Genomic DNA, 12851 nt, shown 5'->3' with positions numbered 1-12851 from the left:
CTTTTCCAATGATGATATGAGTATGTAATCTTGGTCATAAGAGAGTAAATCTCAGCAAGGCGAAATTAGCCATAAATTTAGTTAGTTCAAACTCTTTTTGTTTTAAAACAGAAATGACTTTGTGACCTAATGAAAAGGTACAGCAATGATTTTCAAGGAAGGTTAAAGGCAGCAGCAATGGGCTGCCTTTGAAGGGGCACCCTTGTGAAGAACAGCCCATTTTCAGAACAGGAAAGCAGGGGGAAGACAGACACCCCACCCCATCCAGCCACTCATTTACCCCCCTACCAATGAAACTGGGGAGACAATAATGAGGACTGAAATGAGAAAACTCATGGAATGGGATAAAGACAGGTAAGACAAACATGACAGCTTAAATATGATTCAGTAATGATTTATTTAGAAGATACTGAAGCTTTCCAGACTACTGCCTTTGCCTTTGAAAATGTTTCTTTCTTACTGAGATATGATGTAATTTCATTATCTTAAACCTATAAAGAATTTATTTTGAAACATTAGACTCCAGCATGCCATGTTCATAAAAATCTCACCAAGAAGCCACTTAAAAAATATGACTCGCAGCTATAAAAATTCTAAATATGAACTCTCTACTTTTATATTCTATGAGAACTGGAACAAAGACAAAACCTGTCACAAAACTATATTAAAACCCCTCACTTTTTAGTATTCTTTCTCAGGTGAAAAAACTTTTTACAAAGGCCTGGAGTGATAGAAGAAGAGGGAATGGCTTCAAATTTACAGAGTGTAGGTTTAGATTAGATATTAGGAAGAAATTCTTTACTGTGGGAATGGTGAGGCCCTGGCAGATGTTGCCCAGAGAAATTGTGGGTGTCCTGTCCCTGGAGATGTTCAAGGCCAGGTTGGATGGGGCTTGGAGCAACCTGGTCTAGGGGAAGGAGTTCCTGACCATGGCAGGAGATTGGAAAACAATGATTTTGTGGTTCCTTCAAACTCAAACTGTTCCATGACCCTTGGTGCTGAGTAAACCTGCATTCAAGCATTTCAGACCTAAAGATATTTGTTATTGTTAGAGACACCAGGCTGTGTTTTGCATTCAGGATGCATTACATTGCCCAAAACACTATGACACTATGACACTATATGGCAACATGCCAATATTTAAATATTTTTTATCTCACATACATTGCAATTTCTTTAAACACACATGCAAGAGAAAAAAAATAGTAACATTGGTTTAAAATTAAATGGCTTTCAGAAAACAAAATAAAATACTGAAATCCCGTAGATTTTCACATGTATAAATGTTTTTTCCTCTTTGAGGATGTGATTTGATGCAATATATTTGTGAGTGCCTTGAGAACATAAAGCTGGGCGGTTGCTCAGAAACTTTGTCACAGCCATCATTTTCCCCATAGTGCTAGTTTTGTCTACTGTGCTGATAAGTCAGGGCTCTAAAGAGCATAAGAAAAATTATTGGCACTTTCAAAACCCATTCTATGTAAAAGTGCATGCTACAAACCACCAGTTTGCTCTCTGCTGATGATGCATGAGATATCAAGTCCTACATTCCAGTCTGACCATATTTCACAGTTTTATTTTAGACAAGAAATGATGTTACCGTGAACTTTTTCTTAGGCTTCTTTCAATAGTCCGCCAAAATGAGAACACATACAGAGGCAACTAGTCCTTTCCCTTCCCTTTCTCTTTCCCTTTCCCTTTCCCTTTCCCTTTCCCTTTCCCTTTCCCTTTCCCTTTCCCTTTCCCTTTCCCTTTCCCTTTCCCTTCCCTTCCCTTCCCCCTTCTTCCATTTTCCTTTTTCCTTTTTCCCTTTTCCTTTTTTCATTTTCCTTTTTTCTTTCCTTCCTTTCTGTGGTTGGTTATGAAGCAGCAATCAGCAAGTGAGCAAGTAGACATTTAACTAACAAAATTGTAGGTAACAGTCAGACAAATTCAACAGCTTAGAGGTAAGCAGACCCAGCTGAGAAAAAACTGGGCAAATGAACTCTAAACAAAATATAAGGTTCCACACTGAAAGCTACAGCAGTAAAAACTACATTCCAATTCCATTACTTGTCTCCATGACAAGGCTTATAATGAGAAAAGCAAATGTTAAACATGAATCAATTTTCATGGTTAGGAAGAAACAAACTTTATTTATTCCCGTAGCTTTCATGCTGGTTTCTTGGATGGCACGCAGCCAGTCAGGAATTTCAACTCCATGGTCCACCTTGTGTGAAGCTGAGTGCAAACATTTGCAGGATCCAGCGACAAAAATAACTTGCAAAATTACTGGGGAAAAATCCACAAATGTACATATGGGAATTAGTTTCATGAGTAAGGAGTTAATATGGGGTTTTAGAAAAGGGATTGTTTTAGAAGGGAACGTCTTTTTTTCCAGATTTTTATGGTAGCTTCCTAATTCTAGTAAGACTTTAAAAACTGACAGTGGAATATGACTATTATGGATTCTGTTTATTATTTCAAAATATTGTCATTATTTAAAATATGTTTAATATTAATGAATTTTCAAATCAAAGCAGTAATGAAGTACAAGTTACAGAACTAGCTTGGGGTTTTTTGTTTACCTGTGTGGGGATGATGGATAGCCTTATTTCTTTTGACTTTGTTGTTCACTATGTCTTTGAATAAATGCTGAAGACTATAATAAATTCACATCGTATTTACAGAACCTCTGTCTGAGACTGAAGGTCATTTGATAGGAGACTACCAACCATTTCCAGAAAGGGACTCTTTATCTCAGCTGTCTGCATGCCAATTAAACTGTAATTTATCAATTAGTTTATGTGGAATATGGATCCCTGCCAAACAAACATCAACTTTCTGATATATGGCTTTATGAAAGGATTCAGTTCACATTGCAGAATTATTTTTCACAGTTGACATTATGCCTTTCTTTGCTTTGCCATTGCATTAACCTCTTAGTCTTATCAGTGAACATTAAAACTTTTGCATCCATTAATATCAAATAAAACCATTTGTCCTCCATTGTGAAGGCAATAATGCAGGATGACCTTGAATTCATGTACTGAATACCTTCTTAAAACTCAGCCAGAAGTCTGGATTATTCATATATATACAGAAATGTACTTGTTTATGAAATCCTGATATGATATCTGATGCTACACTGCACTTCTAGAAGCTTTTACTTTGCCCTAATTTTTAGCTATAATCCTTTATTGAAAGGATTGAAATGCCAAGGAAATACAACTCAGATCTAAGAATACAAGAAAAATAATCTCTTAAAACATTAAGCAATTATAAAATAAAACTTTACTGCAATATACAAAAGAATTCAAACAAACCCAGACATGCTGAGGCAAACAGTATGCTCACCAACCACATAACTCACCCTTAAAAAGAAAATCTAAAACAGATAAACAAGCAAATAAATAAAAAAAATTTAGTCATCTCTTATCAATTTAGTTGCATATTGGTTTTAAGGGCATATCACAGAGACACAGTTTGAATTGAAATGGAGCTTTCAAAGGTCACCTAAGCCAACTCCTCTGCAATGAGCAGGGACACCTTCAACTCAGTCAGGTTCCTCAGGGTCCCTCTCCAACCTCACCTTCAATGTTCCCAGGAATGGGGCAGCTATCACCTCTCTGGGCAACTGGTTCCAAATGTTTCACCACCCTCATTGTAGAAAATGTTTTCCTTACAGCCAATCCATATGAACCATCGTTCAGTTTAAAGCCACCACTTCTTGTGCTATCAAAAACAGGCCCTGCTAAAAAGTTTGTCCCAATCTTTCTTATTGGCTCACTTCAGGCACTAGAAGGCAACAAAAAGATGTCCCTGAAGCCTTCTCTTCTCCAGGCTGAACAACCCCAGCACTCTCAGCCTCTCCTCATAGGAGAGGTGCTCCATCATCTGTCTGACCCAATTCTGGACTCTAACAGGTTGATGTCTCCTTCCTGTGTTCGGGACCTCAGGGCTGGACATGGCACTGCTGGAAACTGGTAAATGCCTAAATACAGTAATAAAAAAAAAAAAAAATCTGCCTATTAAGCCTACCTATGACTTTTCATTTAACTTTAACTCTTCATTCAGCTATTGGAAAGAAGGATATTTGGAAAACTTGTCATGACACAAGTGTTAAACCAGGATCTTTTGTTTAAAAATATAGCAAATATATAAAAATCTCTATGATTTTCTGTATTTCCCTCATTCTGATATAATTTTCTAATAAATTTTAGAATGTATTTCTTATTTTAAAATTTTTAAAGCATTATTGATACATGTACTTACAATTGCAGTATCAGTATTTTTCTATGTAAAGTTGAAATTATGCATGAGATCTTCCAGCCCATTCATTTCTACCAAATCATTCTTGACACATAAAAATTGAATAATGTTTCTTATTAGAGGTAGCTCCAAAGACCAGCTATCCTTGCCACAAGGAGTATTTTCACTTGGGATTTTTTTTCCAAATTATTCTGGAACATTTTCTTTGCCTCTTTGCTTTTATTTTGCTCAAAGGGTTTTTCTTCCTGCTGAACATATTTCCATAGAAGCATCTTTCTTCTAGGAAAGAAAGAGGGGTAAGGGGAACTTGAGTTTTGGCTGTGGTGATGTGGTAGGTTTTTTTTTCCTTTTCAGTTTCCTCATATATGGAAAATAATAACATAGAAAAAAGAAAAGGTTTTGTTTATTCTTCTAACAATAACAGCTTGTCCTCCACTGTAGCTCTAGCAAATAACTAAAGACACAAAAAATAAACCTTGGGCAGCTTCAGTTAACACTTTTTCTAATTGAATTTTGGCTCAATTGTTGCATCTGCTGCAGCCTTCCTGAGCTTCTCAGCCTGTGAAAAGAGACTGTAGAAGTCAGGAAAATTGAATCACTTAGGTGAGTGTTTCTGTTCATTCCATTAGTAGTTTTCTCAGGGAACAACCAACATACCTAGGATAACATAGGCAACACAGAATAATTTCACAAATAATATATTTTACATATATATTTTTTAATCACACTGAAGTTATTATCCTAAATCACATGAATAAACCTGATGATGATCCAAAGGATTGATCCAGCACTGGAGACATTAAATGCATGTTTTGACTTTCTCCATGACAGTTTATTTCTCATCTGTACCACTCTCAGTGCTGTTAGAGGAGCTCCATCAGGGAGTTGCTGAACATAGGAGTGCATTCTGTGGGGTCAGAATACAGTGAATTGAAGTCTGAACAGTTGATTTGATTAGGCATTGCAAGTTTAAAAAATAAAAAGTAATTTCTTGATTTTTTAAGGAAAATGTGAAACAGATTGCTTTATTTTAATCTAATAAAACAAGTAAACTACTTCTAAATCAACCAGACAATATTTTTGTTTCTTATGGTTATCTGCGCTTGTTTTTTATTTCAGACAAAAATTAGAGGTGGCTCCAGGCTGTCTCAAAACTTTGGCTATTTAATTTATGTTATTTCTCATGCCATTAGCACCAGACTTCGAGTGAAAGCCTATTCTCAACTTTTGGCCTGGAGGAACAAACAGATTATAAGGAAAACCTTGTAATACTTGTATTACCATTCTCCTGTTTAGCCCAGAAACAAGTTTTGGACCTCTAGATTGGTTCTATGAAGTGGAGAGGGGGAAGAAGAAGTGCACAGCTTGTTTTCAGAAATTGCACTCACTCCACTCCTGGAGTGCTCCTGGACTGTGTTGTCTGTGGATGGACAGACAGCAGGACAAAGCTCTCATTTGCTTTTAGTTAGTTATTGTTAGCTAAGGCAGACTGGGTTTTTTCCTTTTCTTGGTCCTGTTTGAACCTGCTCTGGACTGAACACCAGCAGAGCACCAGCAGCTCACACCTGTGGCCCACTGGGCTGGGCCTGGGCTGCAGCATTTCCAGCACCAGGGACTGATCAGAGACTGAGTGAGCTGAGCTACAGCCCACAGAGGGACTTTCTGTCATTTCTTTTGGAGCAGCAATAGGTTTTATTGTTTAATATTGTTCATTTTTTTTTTTGCTGGCAAATGGCCTGGCCTGTTAAATAAAGAGTTTTTCCACTTTTCTCGGAGAAAATCTTTTTTCCAAACCAGTTGAGAGAGGGGTTGTTTGAATTCACTTTTTAGAGGTTTTCTCCCAGATTTGCCCTATACCAGGACAGGTTTTATAAAGTCTGGTGAATAATAAAAATCAGAGAAGAAAAGTAAAAAATAATATAAATGGAAAATTCTATTTGGGTCTCATAGAGAACTATGAGAATTCTTGGTGATAGAAGTGTGTCTATTTGAGAATTAATATATATAGGTAATTTACTTCTAACCTTCTTTCTAAGTTTCCTGATTGAAATTCCACATGAAATGTATAATTTCATTAATATAATGTCATTAAGAATTAATTTCTACTTAATTCTTTTTCTGAGGGTAACTATAATAATTCTGGCACTGAGTTACAGCAATTGTATAAGCTTAAATAATACTTAAGTGTTACTGCTTGTATTTTTTTCTAGGGTTCCTGTTTAACTAAACCCTTTTAAAATAGTGATGTGTTTAAATACATTTTCATAGAGATGTTCTTGGCAGAAGAAGAAAAAGTATATGGAAATATCTTTATGCAGAGATTAATTTTAAGTTACCCAAACTCAAGGAGATTTCTATATTGAAACAGTTCCTAGGCAAGTACTTAATGTATTTGCATTTAATTTACTTTGTATTTGTGAAGGATATATAAGACTTATCTGGAATGGCTGGCTACAAAAGAGGTTGAATGGATCACAAAAGGGCAGTGAAAGGGCAGATCAACCCAAGAATATACTGCATGATTTGCCATCACTATTCTAACAATTCTCCCAGTCAGCTGCCAACTTTGCCCTGAGTTAAGAGGGTTGTTCCAGTCATCCATTATATTATTATTTTCACCTTAGCAGAGGACTGGAATTTTCTAGTCTCAGCTTCTTCGGTTCCTTTCATCACTCCACTATAATATCAGATATTATAACACTATTTCTAGAAATTATCATGTGTTATGAAGTTCTTTCCTTTTCTATCACTTTCTTTCACTGAGATTTTTTTCACTTGTCAACAGGAACAATAATAAAAATATACATTTCAATCTTTTCCATTTTCCCCTAATTTCAATTAATTCAATTAGGGGAAAATAATTAAGTGCATAAAAATTGGCCTATTTAAAAAAAATTGAACAAAAATTAATTTCATTACTTAAATATATGTGTGCAATAGTAATTAGCTATCAACTTATATTCTTTGGAAGTTATAAATAGGAATACGAAAATTTGGGGAATGAGTAACTCTGCTGATTGATGACAGTTTAAAATTATTACTTTCATACACACAGCAATTTTTTGTTTCATTTGTAGTAGAAAAAAAGAGCATGTATGTAGAGTTGTTTGCTGTATGGTGGGCAAATTTATACAAGAGATTAGATTAATAGGTCTGGATATTTAGACCTACTGAATGTTATTATGGTACCTTACAAAAGGTGCTTCCTAGGCAATTTCCAGGGATTATTTTGTGGTAACCACAAGCTGATGAGTGATTGCCTGTACATTTTGATATTCTGTTGTCAATTTGCTTCAGATGCCATTGTGAGCAGCATTTATCTGGGAGCTTGGGCTCATGTGGGGTCTCAGCCTAATTTCTGCAAAACAGATTTCTCCCAGCATCACAGAGAGGTCAGCAGAGAATAAATGCATAGACTCCTGAATGAATTTTAAAGACAGTGTATAAGCAGGAAGCCTCTATTACATGAATCTTGTTATTGCAGCTTGAGTCAAGGAAAACTCCACTAAGGAGTTTCTTCAGCACCCTCACCAAGGAGAATATTTTGGCACATATTTATTGAATTCAGCAATAGATATTTTATTTAGGATTTTAACAGTGCATTACTGAGTTTCATTTTTGGACACTGACTAATGATTCTGATTTAATACATTGTGTCATATCTAATGCTTCATTTTGCTTTGACCTCAACTGTCTTGCCACAAGGGGCAGTTTATAAATATTCTATGGCACTCTATAACAAAATAGATATGCATAATTTCTGAGACACTGAGCTACCTAAGATAATTTGAGACATTTATTAAAGAAAAGCTTATCCATTTATAGATGTTTCATAACTCATTTTTCTTCTTATGACAGAGGATTTCCTTATTTAAAACCCAATATGTTCCATAATGAAGGTTCCATTCAACACTGAAAAATCACCTTATGGCAAAGATAGGTCCCTAAGGTCAGGTCCCTTCAATACGTGTAGATCATTTTTTGTCATGAAAGAGAATAATTTCTAGAATTCTATTTGATTTTAGAAGTGAAAAAAAATTCTGTGGTGTTTGTTTCAGTTTGCAGCCTTTCTCCTTCACATGAACCAATGTTTTACATGTATAAAAAGATGTAAACATTTTAAATTAAAAAGAAGTATTATCTACATAAACTCCAGGGAAAATCTTTGGCTTTCTTTTCAAAGTACAGTGGATTGTTTTCATAGCTTCTGATTGTAATTGAGGCATTCCTACATTCAGGTTCTGGTGAACCCAATTTTACACCTTAATTTTAAAATATGTGTAGGGAATTTATGGGCAGCTACCAGAATCAGCAGCACAGTTTGTTTGCTTGTGCTCACCTGTGACACAAGTGATTGTAATTCCTGCTTCAGAATCCTCAGAGTTGTGGAGAAGGGAGGTGAAAAGGAAGTAAGAGCAAGAAAACACATCCACAGATTTCTGAGAGTTGTTGAGCCTATTAAAGTCTTATTAAAACTTAATGAACATCACCATCGCCTTCAACATATTTCTGCTTTGTTTTGTAAAACCCTCAAAATTTTTACAAGAGTGAGAGGGTTTTACTTCTGACATAGATTTCTCATAAGGCTCATTAGGCTCATAACATTAGAAATTCCAATATTGTAAAAGGGATTAAAAGTTACAACAAAAAGACACAGTTCTGGCTCAAATGGATGTTGTACATTGAGATCCAATAAGCTTGATACGGGCTTGTTGCTTTCACAGTTTTGTGCATTTCTTTTTCTTATTACAAACCCAGTGAAAAGTATATCAGTGGTACTTAGTAGTTTGTTTATTTCCAAGATAAAGGCTTGAACTGCACTACCATAATTAGCTAACTACGCTTATTTTATTAAAAATATATTTAAAAAACAACCCCTAAAAGAAAGAAAAAGCTATATAATAACTACTAAACATTAGAAAATGAACTATTGGTCTGTAACATGCATAGCACATTCCGACAACAAACAATGTGAGTAAATATTTTCACATTTCCATATTCACCAAAGCAAAATCATTAACTTCATCTTCCTTGAGTTCAATTACAAAAAATTAAAGAAAATGACAGTGTTAGACTGGTCTAACTCCAAACTTTCTGCTGTTTTAAGTAACTGGCAAGAAGCAGGAAAAAGGAAAATGTGTCCTGATTTTCCCTGTTACCTGTGTTGCCTTATATTTGCTAGGTGGAGCTTGGTAAAATCTGAAGGTGTAGGTTAAATTAGCATTGATTTTCTATGTGAGGATCAGAGAGCTTTCATCGGCAGGAAAGCATCAGCATTTTACTTCTAACTCAATAAACTGGAGACTTAGTTCAAAGAGGGTGAGAAATTGAACATTTAATTTATTGTGTATAATGAATAAGAAAGGTTGGTGAGACTACTTGCTGAAAACAACTACATGTGGCATTGGAATAACAGTCTAAAAATTGAGTCTTTTTTTATTTGCAAATTTTCATTGATAATTTCTGATCTCTGCTAAGATTAATTTTTCCTCCACACATTCTTTTAAAGGAAAAATATGGATAAGTGCTCCCTGAGCAACACTATCATCCCACTAAGGCAAGAATGACCAAGGCCAAGCACCAGTGCGGGACCAGTGAAGGCAAAGTCACAGTGTTCTGTGCCAGAGAAATCGATTGTCATTGGAGTTCAGTACAAAAGTGAGTGCCCATAGCTTGTAGGAGGAGTGTCAGAACCCAGGACATTCCTCTGGCTGCCCTGGAGGACTCGAGACCCTGGCAGGGGACTCAGAGTCAAAAGCACCTGTGCCTTTGATCTTAGCCCATGGAAACAATTAATAACTTTGTGCAAGAGTTACAAGCCACAAGGGTTTGGGTAGAATGATAGTGAATTTATCACCAGGTGAAAATGTAGAATTTTGAGGGATTTAGAATGGAGGTTCAAGAGGCAAGATGGAGGAGTCTGGGCATGTCCTGTCCTACTTCTTCTATCTTCTTTTCCTCCATCTTCTGCTCTGATGGTGGCACTTTTGGATTGTTTTAGAGTAGAGACAGACTGTCTAACATAGGTGATGGGTATTGGAAAATTATTGTAAATAAAGTACACATAGTTCTTAGTAAAAAAAACTAATATGACCCCAAGGGTGGTCAGTGTGCCACAAACCAACCTGCTGGACAGACTACAGCAGGTCAGAGAAAGAATGTATTAGATAAGAGAAAATAAACAACATTGAAAACCAGAGCTGAGGAATCTCGTCTTCTTCCTCAAGCACAGGGCTGGGAAAAAAAGACTTCTTAATACCTTGGGTACGGTTTCAGCAATGACAAACCCGAGAGAGGAGGTCACTGTGCTTGCTTCAACACAGGTGGTCACCCATAGGTTTTAACAAGCCACAAGGCTGCAATCAAATTCTGACTGCTTCCAGACTTTCAGAGCTCCTACCCCAACAGTGCAGGGTCTTGCTCTAGCATGGGCAGAATCACTGCCACATAAAATGTGCAAAAGCACCTGTGAGAAGAAAAAACTGAAGAGATTAACTTGTGCAAACAGTGTAATGTGTTTCAAAGCACAGTCAATCGTCTACTATCAACAAAATCCTTAAATTAAAAATATTAATGCTGAAATCCAAAGAGACAAGCTCAGCAGATGCCAGATATCTGAGTGTTCATAACATGGTAATAAACATGTACTCTAAAATAATATATTTTTTCTATTTGTACACATTTGTTACGTTTCCAGTATGCCACTCTATTAATTTAGAGAGATATAGCAGAGAATAAAGCTAGCAGGTAAAGAAATACTAAGCAGCTTCTGAAGAAACTTTTACTAGTAGTTTCCTCCTCAACATCAAATCATTGTACTGGAAAATCTCTTTCAAGTTAGGTGACCATTTTATATCAGCTGCAGTACCCAAGTTCCAGCAATACATAAAAATTACAGAAAATTTTCTACAGGAAAATCAGTTTGATCAAATTTGGAGCCTGATCCTTCTGGCAAATTACAAGAATGAAAAAAAAAATGTTTTACATAAGCAAAAATTCTCATTTACTAAATAATCAGTTATTTTGAGTAATTTTAAATTACTTTCTCTCCTGTGTAGTCTTCCTCTGCTTTCAAAACATTCTCCAACACTTCTTAAATTAGTTCACTCCTCTTTAATTTTTGACTACACTTTCAATCATGATGAATGAATTCTGTTTCCAAAGACAACACTTTGAATATAATTCATGTTAAAAATACTCAGTTTTCCAACCTAACATCATATATACCTGCTTCAGTATTCAGTTGAGGGTTTGTTTCTTCAGATAATCTGGCTCCTTTAAATCAGAACATAAAACTCTTTTTAAAATTTGTGATGCCTAACTGCTGCAGTAAAACGTTGATCTAGGTAGTTCTTTCTACTCTACAGAGATTGTTAAGACTTAAAATGGTTTTCCATATTATACTTAAGAAAAAAATCTAAAATATGATGAAGACAATGTTACAACAATATCAGAAAATAAGAAAGTACTTCAGAACAAAGTCTATTCAGAGCAAATGGGATTTTATGACTGGTTTATTTTATTCCACAAAGACAAGTGTAAACAGTCAGTACTCTTAATTTTCCAATCTTGCCCTTTGTGAGAAGGTAAGCATAAATCAAATCCTACCTTATAGTTTATGAGTCTGTCTCCATTTTGTTTAACACAACCTTCTGCCATCCCTTTTTGACTAGGTTTTTGTTTGTGTATTTACTTTAATGTCACCTATTACACATTTTGACATCCTGCATGCACCCCCTTTGGGTTGCAAAAGTGTTAACTAGCAATTCTTTCATGCTGAATTTTTGGCATGCTGGTATGAACAGGTGGGAGTGATGTGAAGAAGTTTGGAGGTTAAAAGGATATTCTTTCCAACAGGAAAAAGCCTCCTGTGGAGTTGAAGGCTGCCAAGCAACTGAAGTGACATTTGTTGCCTAGTTAGCTGTCATATCACCTTGTGACTAGGAATAATGCCATCTAAGCAGATGGTTATAATGCAAATTGATAGCCAATGTTTGTGTATTTAAAACTACTGGTTGAAGAAGTTGAAGATTTCATATTTTAGCCAGGAGGATCCATCCATCCAATGCTTTCATGCATAAGGATTAAGAGGATGAGGTTTCCCCTATGCTTCATCTCACAGCTACTCTGAACTACTCTGAATTAATCTCTTTTCCACTATGTCCTTCTTCACAGCCAATGTCTCTCAGTGCATTCCTGTTAAACACATCACATATCAATAAAATGTGTCTACTATATTCAGAAAAAAAACTGGCCTTCCTTGTGGAGTAATTATTTGAATAATGGATGTAAGAGAGATTATGAAAGGCAAATAAAATAATCGCTGTCCTGAGTTTGCTCACAAGGAGCTTAAAGCCATGGGAGCAAGGCTAAATTGCCATTTTGTATGACTCAAATAATCTCTGTGGGTCATGGTTTTGGAGAAAGAAACAAGGAACATACACCTGGAAGTGCTTAATTTTGTTCTGTGTCTTCTTTAGGGGAAGTTGCCAGTACCAGCAAGTCATCTTTTTGATCACTGTGGGAAACAGTGCTGGCTCTGTCCTTCCCCCTCTGCCTCTTATCCCTTCCTGCCCCCTCAGGAAGAAAATAATTGCAAA

The sequence above is a fragment of the Melospiza melodia genome, chromosome 2, assembly GCF_035770615.1.
Source record: "Melospiza melodia melodia isolate bMelMel2 chromosome 2, bMelMel2.pri, whole genome shotgun sequence".
In the NCBI taxonomy this organism is placed as follows: Eukaryota; Metazoa; Chordata; class Aves; order Passeriformes; family Passerellidae; genus Melospiza; species Melospiza melodia.
Note: the sequence above shows the minus strand (reverse complement) of the source record.